The 11,199-nt window shown below is 39.6% G+C and overlaps 1 non-coding gene across 1 annotated transcript; it reads left to right on the forward strand.

The window, feature by feature from the left end:
* The first annotated feature begins 362 nt into the window (after positions 1-362).
* On the forward strand, positions 363-468 carry LOC141635443 (small nucleolar RNA R71). The gene has a single exon (XR_012540134.1). It is a non-coding gene; the product is annotated as a small nucleolar RNA R71 (small nucleolar RNA).
* The last annotated feature ends 10,731 nt before the right edge of the window (positions 469-11,199 follow it).

An 11,199-nucleotide genomic window follows, 5' to 3' on the forward strand; every position in this document is an offset into this window, starting at 1 on the left:
CCATATTCGCCACTTGAACCAAAAGTAGTTGGACCATTTCTCTCAACTTCTCGGTCTCATCTGAGTTTTGAACAGGTATTTCAACTTTCTCCTTGGAAGCTTCAGAAATCTCGAGCTTCTTGAGACGGGTAGAAATAGAAGTTATAAGTGTCACAATGGCACTCATTTCATCACTTTGCTTTCGGGACTTTCCACGTGAACTTCCAAACTCAGCTCTATGGACTGCCATCTCCTCAATAGTGTTCCAACCTTTGCTTTGACCGGTATTGTTTTGGAACCTGCCATTAGCAGCTGCATCCAGGATGACCTTGTAATCATCATATAGCGCATTATAAAATAGATTGCAAAGATATCATTGCTGGAAACCATGGTGAGGGACAACTCGGACCAAACTTTTGAAACGTCCCCATGCTTCACAAAAACCTTCATCACTCCTTCTTTGAAACTTGTTATTTTACTTCTCAAGGCGTCGGTCTTTGAAAGTGGGAAGTACTTCTTGTAGAAGGCTAATGCTAGAGATGTCCAAATCACATTACTGCTACCCTATCAAGGTAGCGATACCAATCTCATGTTGAATCCTTCAAGGAGTATAAGAACATCAACCCCTTTACTTCATCCCGAGTCACCCAAATTTGGTATAGGTATAGAACAAAGAATAGTCGTGAAAATCTCCATATGCTTCAAGGGGTCCTCATCCGGTAAACTGAAGAAATTGATTTCGCTCCACTAAATCGATATAAGAGGAACGAAATTCAAAGTTACCCGTAGTAGGGGTAGGTAACTGGTGCCCCTTTGGAAGATGGTGTTGTTTTGGCTGTAGATTATCATATATTGTAGCCATAATTGCCAAAATGAGAGTACTCAAGTCTTCCTCTCAAAAACCTGTCTTCTAACTGTGCAAAAGCAAAACTAGAAGCAAAGGTAAGCAACGGTCTCAAGGAACAAAAGTTCCTTGAGACTAGAAAAATAAACTAAAATAAAGCAAACAGAATTACACCCTCTCCCCTGCAACGGCGCCAAAATTTGATACCATCGTTTAGTACCAAAATTAAATTTATAATTCCAAACTAAAACTATAGCTAGTTATAGTAAGGGTCGAACCACAGAGAGACAAGGTTGATTTTGTTTGCTATTTTTCAGTCTATAAAAGTAACAATTAATTGGGGGGTTTTGAGTTTGGTTGATTAAATGGCTAATTGCTAAAATGAATATTCTCAACAAGATGAAAAGGGGATCGGGAACTTCGGTTTACCATGGCAAAAGTCAGGTCAGTAGGGTAGCAGAGGTCTTATAATACGGTCTCAGGGAATGTAAGCTAACCTTTCGATCGATGCTCAATTAACCTTACGGTCTATTTATTCCCTAGAATTTCTCAAAGCCTTCGCTCAAGGGAAATTCCTAATCTAATGATAATACAATTTACTAATCTTTCAATCTAGTAAAAAGGTTTATCAAAAGACAACAAGACCAATACAGAAGAATTCATACTACAAAACAATCCTTATTTCTACCATGGCTCACCTCGTTCCCAATCAAAGAAATTACCTACGCATAATTAAATCTATACTAACTTCAGAATTAATAGTAAAGAACAAATTTGACATAATTGAATCAAACTAAAACAAAAGGGAGGAACTCAATTGCTGAAATTAAATTGATGAAAACAAGAATCGAAATAACAAGGAAATAAGGAAGAGAAATAATTGCACAAAAGCTTACTAATTGAATTCAAGAACAAAGTATTGATATCGAAGGTTTCCGTCTCCAAGCTAGATCTAAAAACTGAGTTTTTCAATAATGAAAAGCATAACCTAAAAGTTGATGCGTTCTACTGATAAAAAGATACTGAAAGGTAATTACAAGTTGGGCTTTTAAAAGTCTAACACGAAGAAAAACGTATCAGCTCGAAAACTGGTCGATCGACCGGTCAGCGTGGTCGATCGACTGGTTGTAATAGTCCAGTAGCTTCTGATGAGCTTCAGTGGTCGATCGACCTTACAGCCTAGTCGATCGACTGATGGTGCTGTGCAGAAACACTTCTTCTCTTTAAAAACAGCTCCTCACTCCAATGCACGCATCCCGAGGTGAGTGAGTACGACTCTCCTTCTTCTGGGCTTTCTTGAAGTTGCCTCCGGAGGACGAATCAGGCTTGATTCAGCTTACTTCCACTCATCCCTACAATAAATCGTAGAAAATGCAAAGTAAACCGTTTCGGGAGAAATAGCAGCCTTAAGCTAACAATTATGCATGGAAATACGTGCCAAAACCACAGATAAAGTGTATAGAATATGCACGTATCACACCCTTTTCTTTTATTTACCATTTTTCTCATTTGTTTACATTTGTAAATTTATTAGTCATAATTCATAATCATTCTTGGTTCTTTATACCATGTCGGTTTAATCCGAGTACGATGATTAACTTGACTAATTACAAAGAAATGAACTTAACATGATTAGTTCAAATCAAATATTTTACATTTTTGTTTGTAAACTATACTTTTCAATCATGCAAATCCGACAACGAATGTTACTAACACAATAGTAATTATTCCGAGTCATGCAAACAACATTTGCAAATCTTTCATCATAAATTCGGTTTTAAATAACCTTTTCAAGAACCAGGAGACGCCCCCCTTAGGTCGGCTCATGGCTCGCGCCCCAAGCGGCCGTCTGTTTCCATCTTTCAAAACCAAGGCAGAGCCCTTTATCTCGCCAATAGGCTCGCGCCTTAACAAGGCTGCCTGGCGCTGTTCTGCCACGTTTTTCGCTCTTGTCTAGGACGATCCCGATTACGGTTAATCCGAATACATGACGGATTAGATTGACAAGCTTACATTCTTAAACTTTGTCATTTGACACCTTTTTTCAATAAATGGATCGTGTTAAGCATCATAACCCGAACTTGGTAAATGGGTGTTTAATTTCCGTTTTCACATGGAAATCAATCTAAATCCAACTTGACATCTTATGCTTGATATTTGGATTAACAAACCGACTTAGAAGGCTCACGTGTTAGGTTAACACTTTTGGATGTGCATTCATGCATTTACACCGTTTTATCAACTTTTGCACTTAAACAACCACGATCGATCAGTAGAGACCGCTGACGCGGGCGGGATTGGGTGTCCGATTAAAGGGCTTCTCAATACGTACCCTCACCCCTTACTCAGAACCTTTGGATAATGGATGGCCTTATCCAGGGCGTACGAGAGTCATTTTAGGCATAGAATGCTAAAAGGGGGTCGAATCCTTATCTTTAGTACATATGTCAAACACTGCTTTGTGCTTCGTTTGATCGAGGTATAAATTTGATTTCGAACGGGTTCCAAGAATCCCACAAATGCTTGGTGGCGACTCCAAACATCTCTGCATCGTTTCGAGACCTTTACCGAGACGAAACCGACCGATCTAAAACGATCCGGTCGAAAGCATTTTTACGCTGCCAAGCGTGGCTTCAAAAGACCGCTGCATGTCTACAGATTGGCTTGGCGTGCAGGTGGCTCGTGATCGCAGATCGGTAGGTGGCCCAAAACCATAGACCGGCCTATGGCCTATGTCCACAGATGACTGTCAAAAGACATTTGACAGGATAAAGGAGATATTGGCCAAGGCACCAGTGCTAATGCCTCCTCAACAAGATCAACCTCTTGGTTTATATCTCACAGTTACCGAAACAGCCATAGGGGCTATGCTCGCACAGACTGTTGGGAAAGAAGAAAGAGCTATCTACTACCTTAGTAAGAAGTTCTTGGTGTACAAAAGTAAGTATACACCTCTCGAGAAGACATGTCTTGCTCTTGTGTGGACAACAAAGAAGCTACGCCATTACATGCTTAGCTACTCAGTCAAAGTGTATTCTAAAATAGATCCCATTAAATACCTTTTCGAGAAACCCGTCCTCAATGGACACTTGGCAAGATGGACCTTAATGATCTCAGAGTTCGATCTCAAATACTTACCTTTGAAATTCATAAAGGGACGCGCCGTGGCTGAATTCTTTGTAGATAAAATCAATGATACGGAAGCAATAGATATGTGGTCGTTTCCAGATGAGGATATTTTACAAACCAGTACGGATTCTTGGGATCTTTACTTTGATGGGGCATCCAATTTGAGAGGATTTGGAATAGGAGTGTTGCTCATTTCTCCTGAAGGCGAGCATACACCACTTTCTGTCAAACTCAACTTCGAGGTGACAAACAATACAGCAGAGTATGAAGCTTGCCTCATTGGTCTACAAGCATCAGTGAGTTTAGGCATCAAGAACCTTCGAGTTCACGGGGACTCGTCTTTACTCATTAACCAAATCACTGGATCCTGGAAAATCCGAAGTGAAAGTCTAGCACCCTATCAGGCTAGGATAGATCAGATTGCTCAATTCTTCGATCAAGTTACTTATTTACACCTGCATCGCGAAGAAAATTAGTTTGCGGACGCTCTTGAAAAACTCGCATCCTTGATTAATATGCCAGACAACATGATTGAAATGTCTTTGTGCATCGAACGGTGGTCAGAGCCAGCCTATGTACACTTCCTTACAGAAGAAAAGGAAAATCCAGGGGAACCTTGGTTCCAGGCCATTCTAAATTTCAAGCTTAATGGTACATATCCACCATATATGGATGAGAGGGGACAACGCGCCATACGCCTACTTGCCTCTCAATAACTCCTCATGCAGGGAAAGTTATACAAAAGAACACCACTTGGTGTCATCTTGCGTTGCCTTGATCATTCAGAGGCACATAAAGTAATGGAAGAAGTTCACGATGGAGAATACGACCCTCACATGAGTGGATCTATGATGGCAAAGAAAATTACACGTGTAGGGTATTACTGGACAACAATGGAGTCAGATTGCATAAAATACGTCAGGCATTGTCATAATTGCCAGATCTTCGGGAATGTGCAACATGTTCCTCCCTCAATGCTATATACCATCATATCTCCTTGGCTATTTTCTGCTTGGGGAATAGAAATCATCGGGAAAATCACTCCAGCTGGGAAAGTAGGTCATTGTTACATTTTAGTAGCTATCGACTATTTTACTAAATGGGTCGAGGCGGCATCTTACATTAGCCTTATAGCAAAACATGTGGCAAAGTTCATACAAACCAATATCATTTGTCGATATGGTTGCCCACATGAAATCATCAGTGACAACGGGTCACATTTTCAGGCCAAAGCTGAACAGTTGCTAGCCAAATATAAGATCAAGTATCATCATTCCTCACCACATAGACCTCAAATTAATGGCGCGGTAGAGGTAGATAACAAAAATGTCGTCACGATCCTCAAGAAAATGATCGACAATTATCGCGATTGGCCTAGCAAAATACCCTTTGCGTTATGGGGATATCGCACGTCAGTTAGGATGCCCACTGGGGCTACTCCTTTCTATTTGACTTACGGCATGGAAGCTATACAACCAGTAGAGCTAGAGATCCCATCCCTATGCATTTTACTCGAAAGTCAAATTCCAGTAGCTGAATGGAATAGTGATAGGTATGATGAACTCTTCCACTTGGACGAACCGAGGCTACGCGCATTACATAATGTGCAGACATATCAGACACGTATCAAACGAGCCTTTAATAAGCGGGTCAAACCCATAAATATCAAGGAAGGGGATTTAGTACTCAAGTCAGTCAGAGCTCTCTTACCTGTCGATCCACGGGGAAAATTTAAACCTAATTGGGCAGGACCATTTTGAGTCAAGTCCATACTTTCAGGAGGTGCGGTTAAGATCACAGACCTAGACGGGAATGAGTTTTCTAATCCAATTAACCTAGACCAATTGAAACGGTACTACCCTTAGAATAGGATAAAATGCGCCTCGCGTGACACACGTGCCGCTCTTGCGACACGAAATAAAAACGGCCCCTGGCCCGCTAAAAAGCTTATGACATTTTGCTCTTGCATTTTGACATTTTGACATCCTCATATCATCAAATAAATTGAATTTCATTTCCTTAGGAGTAAGTAAAGCACACGCTTATTTTTTCTAAGTTCATTACAAGCTCTTTCTTCGAATATTCATTCTTTTTTTTTGAACTATGTACAGGGTTTGATTTCATTTTTTCTAATGAATACGTAGGCAATCCTTTATAGATACAACCCATCATTTCAAGATGTAAATAGAAGGACATTTGTATGTTGCATTTGAAATTCGACAAGAATAAATAAAGAAAATTTATAAAAGTTTCTTAACTAATAAATCATTTATTCATTACTCCTTACATAATAGTAATACGTCAAATATATATAAATTAAAAATGCTGAAAATTAAAATGCTAGGCTAGGATTCTAAAAACCCCGCCATTTATTACAACTCCAAATAATAAATAATACTATTAAAAATGACTAAGGCTACTCTTCCATTTTCCCCTTGCCTTTGTCGCCTTTGTAACATTTCTTGTCTCGACCACGAGCGGGACGCTCTTGCGTTATTTCCGACCTAATCACTAACGGTCGTTCTTGCGGTCTAGCTTTCCCATTTTGATCCACCACCATTGATGCGTGTCATTTATATGATATTTTACACCCAATTATACACGTATTTCAGAGCTCAATTATGTAGTTTATGCTACTATTTTCCCTATTTCCGTCTACTTTCGTGTTTTTGTATAAAATTGCGAAAATGTGAAGAATCCAGCGGAAAATGAGCCGAATCTGTTCCCGAGTGTTTAGCATAGGATTTGACATGAGGTACTGACTCGAGGAATGAGCTTGGTGCGCATTTCAAGGCCTAAAGATAGCAAAAGCATGGGTGCGTACGAGTTTAACAAGCAAAGAAGCACTTCACGATATTGCAGCCTGCTTCAGATGGCAATATCTCGAGTTCTAAAGCTGATAATTGAGTGATTCCAATTGGAAGTGAAATCTTATCTTCTTAGCTTTCCAACGCCGCGTAGAACGCCTGATTTGACCAATAACGAAGAAATGGCAGTTCTTTTAAGATTATTGCGCGCTGCAGAATTCGTCAGAATGCATTACTGTACAACACCTTTGGTTGATCTACTGTACTACATGGTCGATCGACCAGAGCACGACTAGCAGAAGCTACTGTTCAGCAAGAGTCAGTCGATCGACTAGCCTCAGTGGTCGATCGACCATCCCACGAGCTGACGCGCAAATTAAAAGACGAGGAAGCCCATTGTAATTAGGTTTAGGAATAAGGGTTTTACGTGACATTCCTATATAACGTAACTCCTTCATTGATTAGCTTAGTTTAATTCAGTTCCTATCATACATTCATTATTCGTAGTTTATAATACATTCAGTACTGTTTTAATCGTTTCGTAGTATAATTCTTGCTAGATAGAGTCCCAAAGCCCTAGTTATAGTTTTTCTGCGAGTTTATTCATTCAATATTTCAATTATGCAATTCTCTATGCTTATTATCAAATTAGTTTTCGTTATTAATTCCATTATGTCTAGCTAAATACCTTTGCTAAGATGTAGGGGAGCTATAGTGTAGATGGCATAAATTTTAGGCGATTTCGATTCACGGTATGGTCGATCGACCAGTACCCCTGGTCGATCGACTGGTTACGCGTCTGGTTTTGCTGTGTTTGTTTCGTTAAGTGCTTTATCTTTCAATGAGACCGAGAGGAGACTTGATAGATGCTCAAACTTGACCATCCCGTAGATCGAAGGATAGGAATGGACAATAATTAACGGATTAAAACGACTAAATTGCTAAGATCGAGAGATAACGTGATTTAGTTTGCATTAGGAATCATTAATCAAGAACGAGAGTTAGTATTAATGAGACTTAGGGATTAGTAGCATAGGCCGAGAGGTAGCTACTAGTTAACTTGGACCGAGAGGACTTGTTTTACCCATCCTTCGCGGCCGTATTTCGAAGTTACCTAGGATTATGTGCCATCGCAGCTATAGTAAACCGACCGTCTTAGCATTTCTTTTATTATCGTTTACATCCCTTATTACTTTTATTTGTTTATGTCATTAGTTTTAAAATTAATTCATATCAACCCCCCCCCCCCCCCACACACACACACAGTGACCATTAGACTAAAATTGAAAGCAACTATTATCTCCCTACCTCCCTGCGGATCGACCCTTACTACCACTTGCTAGTTATAGTTTGGTTTTATAAATATTATTTTTGGTGCACACAACGACAGGCATCAAATTTTGGCGCCGTTGCCGGGGAGGCAGCGCTAGTTTTAGTTGTTTTTAATTTTAGTCTTTCTTTCATTAGTCTCAGGGAACTTCGGTTCCTTGAGACCGTTCTCATGTCATTCCTTCTGAGTTTTCCACAAGAAGAGGATGAAATCTTTGGTGCTTATTTAGCCAGACTTTGGGAGTTTATTGAGCCCAGACGAGATGCCTTTTCTGATCTCCAAATATGCTGCACTATTTTCCGGTATATGAATGACCTTACGCGAGCATACCTCGAGTCTATAGGTAAGTGGGATTTCGAAGGAATCCCCATAATTGAGGTATTCGAATTCTTTAATTGGTTTGCTACTGAATCTCTTAAACCTACTTTTTCTCTTCATGTTGACTCAGATGAGGGGGTGGGTGAGACCTTAGAAACCAATCTAGGAAATACCGACGGAGACGTAGAGGAGACCATTAGCGTGGTTGACAATCCCTTTTATGAGGATAGTCTAAAACCCCTTTATGATTCTTGCAATGTTAGTGAGGACGATTTGTAGGCTCTCTTTGAGAACCTCCATCTTGACGAGTTTAGCGATGAGGAGAGTGATAGTCTAGAGGTAAAATGGGATACTTATGATGATATCGATGATGAGCCTATTTTAGGAGACCCCATTGACCCATTTGACTTTGCTATCCCATGCATTTGGGACGATTATCCACCTTCTCCCTTAGTTGACCAGACTCCACCACCTCACATTTCATACACGTCAGAGTATTTTAATTCTACTCGCGTTATTATTGAGTCGAATGCACCTGAGTTCGTTAATTCTCCACATGTGGTTAACTTGAGCTTTTATATTCCGCCCTTAGCTGGAGGGCAGAATAGCTTTGTGGACAATTTGGGGAGCTGTCATAGGAAATTTGTCAGACTTAAACAATTTTACATTTTAATTTCCTATGTTATTACTATCTTATGGTGCTACTTACAGTTTTGTGTAGCACATGCGCACTATTTGTGATTCTTTGCGAGCTTTGAGCTGCTTTGATTGGGCTCAATTAGAGTAATTGGCTGAAGGAAAGGAGGTCGAGCGGGACCTGTCTGAAACCAGCGCTAGCCTGGAGGCAACCCGGATGTATTTTGTTTTTGTTTTGAATAAAACTTCATAGTTGTTTAGAAATGAAAACTCTTAGTCGTGTGCTTGGTTTTTAAAGACTATAGACTATAATTTTGGGCTGCACAATTTTTGGGCGCGTTATTATTTGCAATTGCAGGTATAAAGACAACATTAACTCAATTTATTGAGTTATGTCGAAGAACAACACTGTTACGCCAGGTATGACAGTCGATCGACTGCCCATAGTGGTCGATCGACTGCCTTATTCAACACAAAAGCTACTGTTTCAATTCCCATGGTCGATCGACTAGCTATATTGGTCGATCGACCAAGGCCCGATGCTGAGTTGTTCTTTCTCCAATTTTAAATTCTTTGCACGTAATTTCCGCTTCAATTTTGTTTTCTCGGATAATGCGCGGTATATTCTGTCTTTTCAGGTACTTATGGTAGCACTGCTGGCTACTGAAACCTCCTAGCTCATTTGGTTTGGGAGGTTTCCTTCACGCGCTTAAAGTCTTGTGAGTTTCCGAGTTCCTTTTCATGTCTTATTTAGTTAATTTTATCGCAAATTCCCGTTTCCCTTTTATTTCATTACATGATTTTGCATAATGGGGACATTGTGTGATTTGGTTTGGGGAAGGGTTTTGCGTTGCATTCACATGTTTTATTGCATTTCTATTTCACGTTTATTGCACTTCAGTTTGCATTTGTTATTTCATATATATATACAAAAATTCAAAAAAAATTCAAAAATTTCAAAAATTCAAAAAATTGCATGTTTATTTTAGCATGTAGGTCGAGTCAGAACGGTATTATTTCAATGATGACATTGCATTTGCATCTGGTTGTGCCTAAGCCTTGCTAATTGACATGTTATTAGTAGAATCATATATGCATATCTACGAGTTTTTGTTAAATTATTCGCTGAACTTTAGACTTGACTTGGATTTATGGCAAACTACATCATTTTTTAAGGTTTAGAGCTTATAACTGGTGTCATTCATGACCAGTTTATCTAGGATTGTGAGTAGTACTCCTTATAAGACATCTTACATTAATTTGCATAAATATGAACTTAATCTGCTTAATACCTGTGTGCATTCGGGTTCGTGGTTTGTTGACACATGTGGTAGAGGTTTCCCTTTATTCATTTTACCCATAAACCCCTCATAGCCAAATTTAGCCTTTTGTCCCTTAACTACATCCTATATTTAGCCTGCCTTTGTCAAGCTAATAGTCTTAGTTTTTGGGAATATGTTTATTGCGGTTTGGTTATTTTACTCTTTATTGAGATGTTGGTGAAATGGTGAAAAAAGGAAGGAAGGTTAAAAAAAAAAATAACAGAATACGAAAAAAAGAGATTCGAAAAAAATTCAGTCTATCGACCGGCCACAGTAGTCGACAAGTGTGCGTCACCAATTCTCTTGTCCTATTACTATCTCCCACTCAATGCAAGGTGTCTTTCAGGTCGTACTTGCAAGTGATCATATCGAGAGTGGTTTCCTCTATCTGGAGAATAACTGATTGACCGGAATCATCTACCATAGATACCTTCCGAGCGTGGCCACGCATTTCCAGTTCATTACTCCTCGAGTGGCCCTGAGATATTGTTTTAACCCTGACAGGGGGTGGACAATTCCTATCGCACTTATTCCCTTCGACTAGCTACAACGATCATAACCCAAAATATGCCCATTTGACCCCATTTACGAAGGTCGTAGTTACACAAATCAAAGTTAATCTGAAACTGTGCCACCTTAGACGAACAGTCTTTAGTCAAAAGAATCGACTCATTAGAATACTATAGTAGCTCTCGCCACGACCAGGCTATATAAATTTGCCAGAACTCTATAAGCGGTCATAAGGCCCGACAAAGTGTTCCTAACAGTCTGCCTATGTGATCGACTAGTCATCTCACATGACTCTATGGCACTTGAACTTGCCATCAATCGCAT

The sequence above is a fragment of the Silene latifolia genome, chromosome Y (assembly GCF_048544455.1).
Source record: "Silene latifolia isolate original U9 population chromosome Y, ASM4854445v1, whole genome shotgun sequence".
NCBI classification, from domain to species: domain Eukaryota; kingdom Viridiplantae; phylum Streptophyta; class Magnoliopsida; order Caryophyllales; family Caryophyllaceae; genus Silene; species Silene latifolia.